Source organism: Poecilia reticulata, chromosome 18 (genome assembly GCF_904066995.2).
Source record: "Poecilia reticulata chromosome 18, P_reticulata-male-v2, whole genome shotgun sequence".
Classification (NCBI taxonomy): domain Eukaryota; kingdom Metazoa; phylum Chordata; class Actinopteri; order Cyprinodontiformes; family Poeciliidae; genus Poecilia; species Poecilia reticulata.
The window spans coordinates 29482195-29495720 of NC_088847.1; the positions used below are offsets into that span (position 1 = coordinate 29482195).

Genomic DNA, 13526 nt, shown 5'->3' on the forward strand with positions numbered 1-13526 from the left:
GCCATTGGATCTCAGGTTTTGTGAGGAATTCCGGCCCACTGATCCAGGTGGAAGACTTTAAAAAAGAGCCAATTTTCATGCCTCGAGATGCTGCATCAGCTGGATTTAACTTTGAGCTGATATATCTCCATTGAGTAACCTTTGTAAGATCATGAATGATGGACACTCCATTAGCTACATATGTTTTAAACCTTATCGTTGTGTTTGCAATGTACTGCAGGACGGTTGTGCTGTCACACCAGAAGACTGATTCGCTCAGATTGAGTCCAAGTTGCACTGACAGCATTTTGTCCAGACGTACAGCTAACACTGCGGCAGCAAGTTCAAGTCGTGGTATGGTGACTTGTTTTAATGGTGCCACTCTTGCTTTGCCAAAAACAAAGGAAACACACACTTCCTGTTTGTCATTAGATACCCTAAGATAAGACACAACACCAAATCCAGTTTCACTGGCATCACAAAAGTGATGCAGCTGTGCACTTCTTATCTCTCCAAACTCTTTGGGTGTGATGCATCTTCTGACACTAAAGTTGTCAAGAAGAACTAAATCTTCAACCCATTTTTTCCAAAGTTGGGCTTTTTCTGGTGGAATTCTCTCATCCCAGCCAAGCTTCAGTTTACATAAATGTTGAAGAATTTGTTTAGCAGGGAGAATAACTGGAGCCAAGAAACCCAAAGGGTCATAAACAGAGCTGACAATGGACAGAATACCACGCCTCGTTAGTGGTTTGTGCTTGTTTTCAATGCTAAAGGTGAAAACATCCTGTTCAACATCCCATTGCACCCCCAGGGTTCTTTCAGTGGGAAGCTGGTCCCGGCTAAGATCTAGCAACTTTACACATGTTGCTCTATTTTCCTCAGGGATCTGAGAGAGGACAGAGCGCTCACTACACACCCATTTATTGAGCCTAAATCCCCCCTTGGTACACACATCAGTGAGCTGTTGATAAAGAAAAATGGCCTGCTCAATAGTCTGGACAGACCTGAGACAGTCATCTACATAAAAACTGTGTCTGATTGTATTAATAATCTCTTCTGGGTACAGATGTTTGTTGTCCTCAGCAGTCTTTAAAAGTGCATATGTGGCACAACTAGGGGAAGAGACTGCACCAAAAATATGGACCAACATTCTATGCTCAACAAGCTCTTTTGTGATGTCACCGTTGGGCCACCAGAGAAAACGTAGGTAATTTACATGTTCTTCAGCAACTCTGACTTGGTGGAACATCCCTTTAATGTCTGTCATAAGTGCTATTGGATCTTGCCGAAAACGAATGAGTACACCTAATAAGGTGCTAGTCAAATCTGGTCCTTGTAACAGCTCTTTGTTCAGAGATGTTCCAGCAAATGTTGCAGCACAATCATAGACAACCCGCAGTGTTTTCTTGCGGGGGTGGTAGACCCCATGATGAGGTACGTACCACACCTTTCCTTCCTCCTGTTCCACTTGATCTTGCGGAACGATTTCTGAATGCCCTTCCACACTAACATTATGCATAAATTCTTTGTACTCTTCAAAAAATAGTTTATCCTTCTGAAATCGTTTTAACAGACATTGCGCCCTCTGCTGGGCCACCTGTTTGTTGTTGGGCATTTTTACTTCAGGATTACGAAAGGGTAACTTTAGGTAATAATGACCGTCTTTAAGCACCGCTGACTTTGACATAATGTCCATGAACTGTTTGTCTTCTACAGACATTTCAGCATGCTCATTGCACTGGTGCTCTACAAAATCTTGGTTATACTGACTGACCAGCATTTCTTCCAAATTACTTATAGAAATACGGTTCACCTGAATAGAACCAGCAACATGTCCATTTTCTTCACTAACCTGGCTGAGAGGACCATTAACAACCCAACCAAGGCGTGTTAGCACAGCATAAGGCCCACTACCTTCACTGTTAACTATTTTCCAAGGTTCCAATGCTTTGGGAGAATTTACACCAATGAGCAGCCCAATGCCAGCATCTATTGGTGTCAACTCAACACCTCTTAGATAAGACCATTTTCTTAGGTCTTCCTCTTTAGGGATATTTTCTTTAGTGACAGGAATGGATTGTTGAGTATATACATCAGGCAACTTCAAGTACTCATTTTCTTTTAAAGCAGCTACTTCCAAACCAGATAATCTATAGCTACTTACTTGCTTTTCCTGACCCATGGTTTTTAGCATGATTTCCACTTTCTTTCCAGACGCATTTAACTGCATCATCAAAGCCTCTGTACAAAATGTTGCAGAGCTGCCTGGATCTAGAAAGGCATAAGTCTCTACAATCTTTGTCCCCTTTTCCAACTTTACTTTTACTGGGACAACTGACAGAGCACACACTTTAGACCCGGCCCCAGTGTAGCTACCAACATTTAAAGATACAAGAGCACTTGAGACTGGTGACTCTTCACCCTCGGCCTCAACTATTTGACGTTGCTGCTCTGCCGGTTCAATGTGCAGAACCGTAGGGTGACTTTTACTACAGGTGAGGCATGTTAGACGCTGTGGACAGTTTTTACTCATATGCCCCTTCTGTAAGCATCCAAAGCATATACCTTTACTTTTAATGAAAATCACCTTTTCTTTGTTGGTTTTCCTCTTAAAGGAGTCACATTTTTCTAAGCAATGACTTCTAAGACAGAATAAGCACAAAGTTTTAGTCAACTTTACATCTTCATGATTAAACTGGACCTGTCTGTCATTGTTCTGTTTAGAAACTACAGCAACAGAAGTGGCAAAACTGCTGCTTCTAGTTTTAAAAGGAACCTTTGATGGTTTTAAAGCCATCTTTTCTTTTGTAGTTTGACCTTCTCCAAAAACAGGATCTAATGCAGCTTTTGTTTGTTTTTCCAAAAAGTCAAGAAGATCTTTAAACTTTATTCTACGATCGTACTTTTCTGCTATGTCAACCACAATAAGTCGCCATTTATCACGAAGTCTAAAAGGTAACTTTGAAACAAGAATCCTCATATTGGTTGAGTTTTCAAGCTCATCAATAAACCCAGCTTCATCCATTGTGTTGAAACAACTTCTTAGAAATAATGTATAAGCTCTTAAAGCAGTGGCATCATCAGACTTTAAAACTGACCAATTCAGAGCTTTGTCTATAAATGCAGATGTTATTTTTGCTCTGTTACCAAAGTTCCACTCAAGCTGTTTTTTAGCCTCTACATAAGCAGTTTGTGGACTCATGTGCATACAACTTCTCACTAAAGTTCTTGGCTGTCCTGAGGTAAACTGTTCTAAGTAGTAAAGCCTGTCCTGCATGTTATCCGTCTTGGTTTCTATTCCTTGCTCAAAAGCCTTAAGAAAGGACCTAAAATGTAAAGAGTCTCCACTAAAAACAGGGATTTCTACAGATGGCAGGAGTGACAGTCTTTGCTGTTTTACAAGCATTTCAGTGATTTCATTCTGTTTCTTCATGATCTCTGTTAAAGCACTACTGTGAACATCAACCTGAGATATTTGTCTTGGGCTTTCCCCTTCCGGTTTCACTTTTAATGTTTCATTAATAGATGTCTCTTGGGGCATTTGCGAAGGTGCAAGAGTTGCTGATCGCTTCTGTGTTCTTGGAGCCTTTTGAGCTGTAGCAGCGGGTATGAACTCAGATGCTGCGGAACCTGATGTTTCCCGACTTGCGACGTCAGCGCTGGAACTTTTCTGTTCTTGCGCAGAGTTGTAGATTTTCATCTTTGCATCCGCCTTCACCAGCTTGGTCCTCAAAGCCAATGCTTCTTTTCTTGATTTTAACTGGAGTTCTTCCAGCTCGAGCGCGTGTTTTTCTTGCAGCGCATCCGCCTCCGCTTTCAGAGCGGCTCTTTCCACCTCGGCTTCCATCAGCGCCATTGAAGCCGCACGAGAGCTCGAACTCCGAGCACTAGAGGTTTTACTCACTATACTGGGCGTCGTGCTGGTTGTCTTGCTCGCTGGTTTAGCTGCGGACCCAGATAGCCTTTCAAAGTCTTTGCTGATCGTCTGTTGCACCGTCTGTGAGACGCTGTCATCCGGCTCAACGTCACGGTCATGAGATGCCGCTTTTGATTCAACTTCAAATGCTGAACATACTTCGCTCTTCTGCGCATCAGGGTCGCCATTCATCCAAACTTCTACCTCATCCAGGAACTCTTTAAAACTGATCAACTTTGGTTCATACCAATCGCAGTGATCGGTTTCTTTTTCATCAACGTTCAGAAGTCTTTGAACTGAAGATTGCAAGTCCATAAACTCTGCTAAATAATTATTGAAAGTTTTCATATGCTCATCTATGGAGGGTTTTAACTCTCCAGCATCAATTAAAGCATGAATGTCATTTCTTTTTCTTGTCAGAACGCCGAGTTTGGCTCTGCGTCTTTTAATTAAATTAAAGAGTTCTCTTTCCTTCTCAAATCCTTCATCTTGTTCATCCATTTTCAACACAAACTTCGATTCTCTAAATCCAAAAGATAATTGTCCAAAACAAACTTTTCAATTTGCAGCTCAGCGTCTGCTTTCTCCAACAAAGTATCGCATTTACTCACGAACTTTGTGCGTCTTCTCCAAGTCCATTCCATGAAGTTTCAGTCGCCAAGTGCGATCATCCAATCTTCCAAGCTTTTCCAATATCCAAACCTTCCAAAAATGTTCCAAAAAATGATTTTTTGACTTAAATGTCGCGGCCTTCTAGCTTCCAATACTCCAACTAAGGCCGTGTGTGTTAACAGGTGGGTTTTAGATTGAACGCACTTCCTCTTCATTTGTTTGCGAAAATAGATTGTTTATTTCTTATAAAATTAGTAACAAAATATCAAAAAATGTCCTACATCTTAATCGAAAACGAAAGTGAACTTAACATGGCGTTTCAAGTAAAAAGGTGCAAAATAAAAAGTCAAATTGAAAGTGAAATGCAAGTGAAATGAAATGGTCAAAAAATCATTTACCAACCCTCCCGTACACACCAGACATTTGCAAAACAATGCCTCCACCAAGCACCCGGTGTGTTTTTAATTACCTAAATTAATGGGAGGGGCTAACCAATTACCAACATAATCAATTCTAATTTACAAATTAATCACAGACTTAATTCTAACTTTCCAAAAATAAAAAACTAAATTAATAGAACTTACAAGTTGCAAACATTACAAATGGCCACCACACCCCTTGTGTAATGAACTCAGAAACCCAACAGACTGGCGTCCATTTCAATATGTTGTCTGTTAAAGTCCCATTATTCAGGTTTCATAAACGCTGCTTTCAGTGTTCAAAAATCCAAGATCCATTTTACTGCTTAATGATTTTAAAAGGTGGTTGTGCTGCTGCTCACAAATATCAAACAGTAGCAGGTTTTCTGTTAAAAAAGCAGTTTGTTCTGTGAACCTTCATTGTCAGAAAGGAAACACGAGTCTGACGCCCTTCAGGAGCCTCTGCGGCGCCTGCAGGATCTTTGCTTCTCACAAAAGAAGTGAGAAACGTGTTTTTCAGTCAGTCGACGGTCAGACAGGATGCTGGTAACACCGTCCTGCCTGATGCTGAGTGAGTAAAAACACCGTGAACTTTCCACTGCTTTACTGTCGCCTGTTTGTAATTAATCTCTAATTATGTTCTAAAACAATTGCTTGTTTTTCTGATCAAACTGTAGAAATATTTTCCAGCACATGCTGTTTTTTCTCTCAATGTTTGTGTTGATTTTCCAGAGCAGTTTCACACTTTCTGTGCAACTTCGTCTGTTATTTTTCAGTTTTTATTTGTTGATTTCTTCATTTTTGTCTTTCCTTTAACGTGCTTTCCTCTGTTTTTTGTTCCTAATGCAACATTGCGAGTTTTTGAATTCCACTTCATCCTCTAATCACCTCCATCCGTACTCTATTTTTGATCAATTATTTTCATTGTGTTTAAAGTAATATTTCCCCTAAATTTATTGCCGATGTGAGCCGTCTGAACCCCCTCAGCCTGCCTTCAGGTCAGCCCTGACCGGTCCCAGTTCTTCCGCTACGACTCCATCTCCCTGAGCTGCGAGGATCCGATCAACTCCACCGGCTGGAAGGTGAAGAGGAGAACTTCAGACAGCAGGGTCAGGCCATGCTACTCCGGCTGCTGCCTCCACCTGCACCATCGGTAACACCTACCCCACGGACACTGGGGTGTACTGGTGCGAGTCGGACACGGGAGCGAAGCAATGAGGTCAACATCACCATAACCGGTACAGTTGACCAGTACAGTTTATAAACGAACTCCACGCCTAAAAATCTGTCAGTTTGAAGCCCCTCATTTTTCCACCAGTTCTAATAAATAATGCAGATGATGAACAACTACATTACAATGTCACCAGGTCACTATGAACCCATTTAACCTTGAGTAGGTCAATAGAACAAATGAAAGCGTGGATGTGGAATAACTTTATTCATTTTTCTGAAGTTGTTATTTTTGGATCTAGAGTCAATGCAGAGCTTCAGTTATTACAGCTGGAAACTAGAAATCAGGCCTAAAATCACAGCGGGATCTCAGAAGGACCTGATCTGCTGTCTGCAACATTTTATCCAAGATCCTTTCAAACCACCAAGCAGAACAGCAGAGATCTTTTCAGACTGGGTGGAGAGAGAAGTCTTTCTGCTCACCAGCTCTTGATGACTGAAATATTTAGTAAGTATAATCTCATCCATCCATCCATTTTCTATACACCTTTGTCCCTCAGTGGGGTCAGGAGGGTTGCTGGTGCCTCTCCAGCTAACGTTCTGGGCAAGAGGCAGGGTCTGTTTTTCAGAGGCTGTACCAAAGAACCAAGCGTCTGATTCAGAACACCAAAAGTTTTAAGGCTCAAGATTGTCTGGTTTGTTTTTTTTGTTGTTATTATTATTTTGTGCATGTGTCAACGCTCATAAAATAAGTTCTGGTGTAAATATTTCTTTTAAAATCCTATTTTTAAGCACCGGGTTACTTTGCTGACTTTGCTTTAATTTTTTTGTTATTGTGAATGTCTTCTCTAAAAACCCATTGTACTAAAATGTATACTGTGCTGTTTTACTTTGTTCTAAGAAGGTTTCATGTCTTTTTGGTACCATCCATCCATCCATTTTCTTTCACCCTTGTCTCTCAGTGGGGTCGGGAGGGTTGCTGGTGCCCATCTCCAGCTAACGTTCCGGGCGAGAGGCGGGATACACCCTGAACAGGTCACCAGTCTGTCGCAGGGCAACACAGAGACACACAGGACACACAACCATGCACACACACACTCACACCTAGGGACAATTTGGAGAGGCCAATTAACCTGACAGTCATGTTTTTGGACTGTGGGAGGAAACCAGAGTACCTGGAGAAAACCCACCATGCACAGGGAGAACATGCGAACTCCATGCAGAAAGACCCGGGCTGGGAATCGAACCCAGAACCTTCTTGCTGCAAGGCAACAGCTCTACCAACTGCGCCACTGTGCAGCCCTCTTTTTGGTACATATGTATAAATAAATGTGATTATCATATTTTGTTGTGGGTAGTCTTTAATGTTAATACTATAAAATTAAGAAATTCTTTGCCAAGTGTTAAGTGGTTGTCATCGATTTTACAATTTATTACATTAGATTAATATGTCGTGGAAACAGAAGACAACTGTTCCATGTGAAAACAGTAAAGTGCGGGGCCAGCTTTCCTTTTCTACAATTTGTTAAAACGTTGGATTAATATCCCATGGTAATGGAAGACAACTGTTCCTCATGAAAACCTTGCATTCCAATAAAATGGCTGCTATGTTAGCATTCCCACGGACCTAGCATAACCATTATATAGCTTTTGATTTTTGAATAAAATGCAATCAGCGGACATTCAAATGAAAGTCCGCCGAAAGTCTAATGGTGGTTGATTTTGAGTCCGGTGAACGTCCCGCGGACGTCTTTTGGAGTTTCATTTGGATGTCGATCAAACGTAATCACGGCACAGGACGAAAAATGGGATTTTCTTCAGCTATTGACACCTTGTTCTGCCGTGCGCATGGAGATTGAGGGCTTTCGGCAAGAGGTTTTAGTCAGAGTCGAGCACTGCCAAAAATGGTCAAAAATGCTGTGTGTCTGTGTTCCCCTGTCACCCCCCATCCCCTTGTGCCTAGCAGAGGTTTTCGTATTTAAATGAAGTTGCTGAGTGCCATGCAAAACTCGGTCCACACAGACTGGAACACAGACTGAACAAGGAAATCACAGTTAAAGTAAGAGAATAAAGTTTCTACAGAAGGGAAACTGACTTCCTGGTTTAACTTTCTGTCTGCTGTGGTTTCAGCTTCACTCTGAGGAGATAAAATGGCTTCCAAGTTAGAGGAGGATCTCTGCTGTCCGATCTGTCTGGAAATATTTAAGGATCTGGTTCTTCTGTCATGTAGCCACAGCTTCTGTAAGGAATGTCTGCAGAACTGGTGGAAAGAGAAACCAGTAAAAGAGTGTCCAGTTTGTAAGAAGAGATCTAGAGAGGAACCACCTTTAAGTCTGCTTCTGAAGAATCTGTGTGAGTCTTTGTTACAGCAGAGAAACCAAAAAGCTTCAGAGGGTCTCTGCTCTCTGCACTCTGAGAAACTCAAACTCTTCTGTCTGGACCATCAGCAGCCAGTTTGTCTCGTCTGCAGAGATTCAGATTTACACACCAACCACAGATTCAGACCCATCGATGAAGCTGCTCAAGAAGAACCTTCAGGAAACTCTGGAGCCTTTAGAGGAGAAGCTGGAGCTCAGGAAGAAAGTTCAGGAGGAGTTTGATCAGACAGCAGAACACCTGGAGGTCCAGGCCCGACACACACAGAGGCAGATTAGGGATCAGTTTAAGCAGCTTCATCAGTTTCTAGCAGAGGAAGAGGAGGCCAGGCTGGCTGCACTGAGGGAGAAAGAGGAGCAGAAGAGAGGGATGATGAAGGAGAAGATGGAGGCTCTGAGCAGAGAGATAGCAGCTCTTTCAGACACAGTCAGAGCCACAGAGGAGGAGCTGAGAGCTGCAGACGTCTCATTCCTGCACAACTACAAGGCTGCAGTGGAAAAGAGTCCAGCGCTGCCCCCTGCTGGAGGATCCACAGCTGCCCTCAAGAGCTCTGATAGACCAGGCCAAACATCTGGGCAACCTGGCCTTCAACATCTGGAGCAACATGGAGACCATGGTGACCTACACTCCTCTGGTTCTGGACCCAAACACGGCAAGTCCATACCTGTACCTTTCTGACGATCTGACCAGTTTGACTAGAGGAGAGAAAAAGCAGCTTCCTGATAATCCAGAGAGGTTTGACTACTGTGGTTCTGTTCTGAGTTCTGAGGGTTTTAACTCCGGAAACCACAGCTGGGATGTTGATGCTGGAGACAGTTCTTACTGGAGACTTGGTGTGATGGAAAAGTCTCTTAAGAGGAAGGGTGACATAGAATCTGGATAGTTTTATATTTGGTTCTGTGGAGGTGAATACTTTGCATATTCTCCTCCAGCTCCTTCCACTCGTGTCTCAGTCCAGAAGAATCTCCAGAGGATCAGCGTGAATCTGGACTGGGACAGAGGAAAACTGTCCTTCTCTGATCTGGATACTAACACACACATACACACCTTCACACACACCTTCACTCAGAAGATGTTTCTATTCTTTGACACTTGGGGTACAGTAAAGATCCAACCGATGAAGATCTCAGTGATTCTCGTTTTACTGATAATTTAAACATGTAACATTAAACATTAATATTAATTCAGTATTTCATTTAAAGAAAAACGTTTTGGCTGAAAAGTCATTTTTCATTGTTTATTGTTCATTGATTCATTCATGATTTACTGGAGATTTAATGGAAATTTAGAAACATAACTATCAACTCAGTCTTTTAATTAATAAAGAAGATTTTAACCAACAAACTTTAACATGAATCAATTCATCCACAATGTATTTAATATTAATTTAACAAACTCAAAAACTAGAATACTGAATAAAAGTTCAATGTTTTCTGTCAGTAATCAGAAAGTAAACAGTAATTTATAGAGATTTGTTACTCAGAGAAAAAACATTTAGTTTTTGTTTTTGGACATTTTTATGATTCTGTCTTTCAGACAAAGAAACCACAGAATTCAGTGTCTGAAGAAATGAGAATATTTAATTTGATCATAAACAGATGTTTTAAGCACAAATGTCGGCTTCTGGAAGGTTTGAACATTTATATGAACTCAATACTTGATTGGGCCTCTTGTTTGAATTACAGCGTGAAAGCATTAATGGAGGTGATGAATCTGTGACACTAGAGCCTCTTACTCTACAGCCTGACCCACCCGGTTAGCCGAGCTTCAAAACCGGTCAGTCGTTTCTGCTTGAACTCTTCCAGCCCTGGATTCTCGCCATAATCTATTCTTAGCAGTAAGTTTTTAAGTAATATTAATGACATATTCAGATGCATTTTATTTCCTTCTGATTAAAATAATATTCAATAACCTGAACGGAGGTTCCACATTGAGTTATCGCACATCAAGAAGTTAAACATATGTAACGCTTTCCTCAATGGAAAAAATAAAACATTTACTGTGGTCTCAAATTATATTCCTAAATTATAGTCAGTATTTCTGAAATTATTTTAGCTCAAACCTTCAACAACACTATTGATTTTGAATTTTGATTTAACTTCAGAACTGAAATATGAAAAGATAAATAGTGACGAAATGTAGAATTTTTTTTTAATAAAGGACTATGAACTTATGCTGTAGAGCACTAGAGAGTATAATACTAAATTAGCTCAATTAAAACTAAATAAAGAAAATATAAGAAACCACTAAAGTGTTTTTTACTGAAGTGGTCGAATAGCTGCTGCTACATCAGTAAACACTGTTCCTCTATTTTTAGAGAAATAACAGCTCTGCTGTCCACACTGTTGATGCAACGCAGGTCAAGTTGGCTCACAAACAAAATCTTCTCCCTTTTCTCGGGGCAATTTATTAATGTGACTGTTACAAAGGCTCGAGTGGACATTACTGTTTGTTATTGAGATTGGGCCAGGTGTTGGTTGGTTTGGTCTGGGACGGGGAGGTGCGCCACCCAGTGGTGAGTTCTCTCCATGGCACTTTCAGCAGCTGCAGAAACACCGTGTCTCTGAGCGTGGAGGCGTGCAGCTGGTGCCGACGGTTTCGGTTGGGGTGGACGTGCGTTCCTGACTTGTTGTAAGTGTTTTGTTGTTAAATGTGTTAAGGTAGTTATTATTTAGTAGTTCCATCTGTGCGGTATGATGACGTTGTGTTCGTCGGGCCGTTGTTAGCATGCTGCACATGCTAACAACGTTAGCATGTGCAGCATGCACATTGTTAGCATGCTGCACATTGAAATACTATGTTGCATAGTATTTCAAGTATTTTGGCTTATTACTGTTCGTGTGCTCGTTAGTATCCGTACATGTTGATGTGCCTGTTTATTGTGAATTTTAAGTTACTTCACGTGGGTAAACCTCTTTAGCTATCAGTCGTAGCATTTGATGAACATGTGGTCAGTTTGTGGCCAGCAGGTGTCACTGCTGCCACTTGTACTGGATAAATGTGCAAGGTGAATTAATGTGGGCTTATTTCTGTTATGATCTAGACCACATCTCCAACTCCAAGCCCATCCTTTGCTGCACATCTGTACCACTGCTGTACCAACTCAATAAAGAGAGATTGCAAAGAAATCCCATCTACAGTTTGTCCTGATCGACACACAGTGGCGAGTGTAAATATCCCACCAGCCTTAACTTCAGAGTAGATCCTCACCTACAGTGACTGTTCATGTCGGCAGAACCGTTTTCTGTACAAACTTCCTTATTGCTCAGAACTAGAACTGACGCTGATCCACCTCACTAACAGAAACTGACCTGCTGCTTCCTCTGTTATCAGACAGTTTGACTTCCTTTAACTCAGGTTACAGGAAGTCAAACTGTATGTGTAGTAATCAATAACAGCACAGATCTGTTCTAGTTCAGCAGATCTCTGTAAATAAGCTGACATGTTATAAACGAACATGTTTTCTGACATGTTTTAATGATAAATAATGTTATCCTGGAAAATCACATTAATTATATTGATACCAAAATATTTACATTAAATTTCCATTTTATATAAAGAAGAACTTTTTGATATAAAGGTTAATTTATATAATTTATTACTAAATAGTTTCATTCTTGAATTACTGTGTGGGGATCAAGAAACATAAATATCAAGTCAGTGTTTTACTGAACCTTCAAAGCTTAACAGGAATCAATTCATCCACAGTTTATTTAATATTGATTTAATACTTGTGCATTTAAAAAACTAGGATTTTGCATAAAAGTGCAACATTTCTTCCATCCATCTGCCTCTCTGGGTCCCATCTTCCTCTTGAGAACAGCTCAAAGATTTTCTTTGAGGTTAAAGGTCATAGGTGGACAATCAAGAACAGGAACACATTGATGGTACATTGAACCAAATTTTGTTGCTTTTGTTGCCCACATCCCTCTTATTTTGGGACGGTGGGTCAGTACAAAGTCCTACTGGGAAATAAAATCCGCTTCTCCATACAATTTGTCAGCAGAACCAGCAGCTCTAGAGTTTCCTGGTAAAAAGCTGCAATGACTTTGGACTTCAGAACCCGGTGGACCAGAACCAGCAGATGACAAGGTGACCCAAAGCTTGTCATCTGCTGGTTTGGGTTACGTGGCTTAAACCACTTCATGTGGTTTATTTATGTCCACTCATCCCTGATCTCTACGCGTTGCATCGTGATGAACGTTTCCATGGCAACAGCAGCTCATTCCTGTCGTGTCTGAACCTGAAAACAAAAATCACTTTTGCCTTTGACATCATGTCGTCAGACTGACTCCACACTTCTGAACCACTGAGGCAAAGTTTCCTTGTTATTTATCTCCTTCTGATAAATAACAAGAATGACATCTGGCAGACTTTGTTTAACCCATTAAATCATTGGTTAGACACATTTTTAAAACATTTTGGCATTTAATTAATCCAGAACTACCAATTATTTTGTTTCCTTCTTTAAAATTTTCCTTCTCAGTTTGGTTCCTCCAAACACCCAATAAAGATCAGATTGAATTAGATCAGTGTTTCTCAACCTTTTTCGGGCCAGCGCCCCCCTAGCCCTTATCCAGGTCCTTCACCGCCCCCCACCAAAGAATTTGTAGACTACTTGCACTGACAATTATTTTATTATTAATGTTACTATCATTATTGTAGATGTTTTTTTGGGGGGGGCGTATGTTTCTACGCTCCTTTGTGGGGTTGTGTCGATTTATGTTTTCGCATCCACCTGAATAATGTGTAGTTGCGCACCTGCCCATGACACTTCAACAATATTATTTTACCTTTTATCTGGAAATAGTGTCTGTTTATTCTTGCCATACAGTCTCTGTATTAATTATTGCTCGAAAGGTCTTGCCATACCAGTTTATTCCTCCGTATTTACTTTAGTTTCTTAGTTTATTCTTGCATTTTGTTCTTCATTCAATTCCATTTAGTTTTATTTGATTAGTTTTATCCTCTGTTGTTTTATTGCTATGTCCACTTTAGTTTCTTTCCTGTTGTTAGATTTATTTTATCGTTTATTGACCATCAGTAATCTTCAC

The 13526-nt window shown here is 40.7% G+C and overlaps 1 protein-coding gene and 1 long non-coding RNA gene across 4 annotated transcripts in view; both read left to right on the forward strand.

Annotated features, from left to right (window-relative positions):
- LOC145548594 (uncharacterized) overlaps positions 1-13526 on the forward strand; it is an 80195-nt gene that overhangs the window by 51925 nt on the left and 14744 nt on the right. The gene's annotated exons all lie outside the window — the stretch shown is intronic.
- LOC145548961 (uncharacterized) lies at positions 10897-11600 on the forward strand. Its single transcript, XR_014084906.1, has 2 exons — positions 10897-11103; positions 11516-11600. It is a non-coding gene; the product is annotated as an uncharacterized LOC145548961 (long non-coding RNA).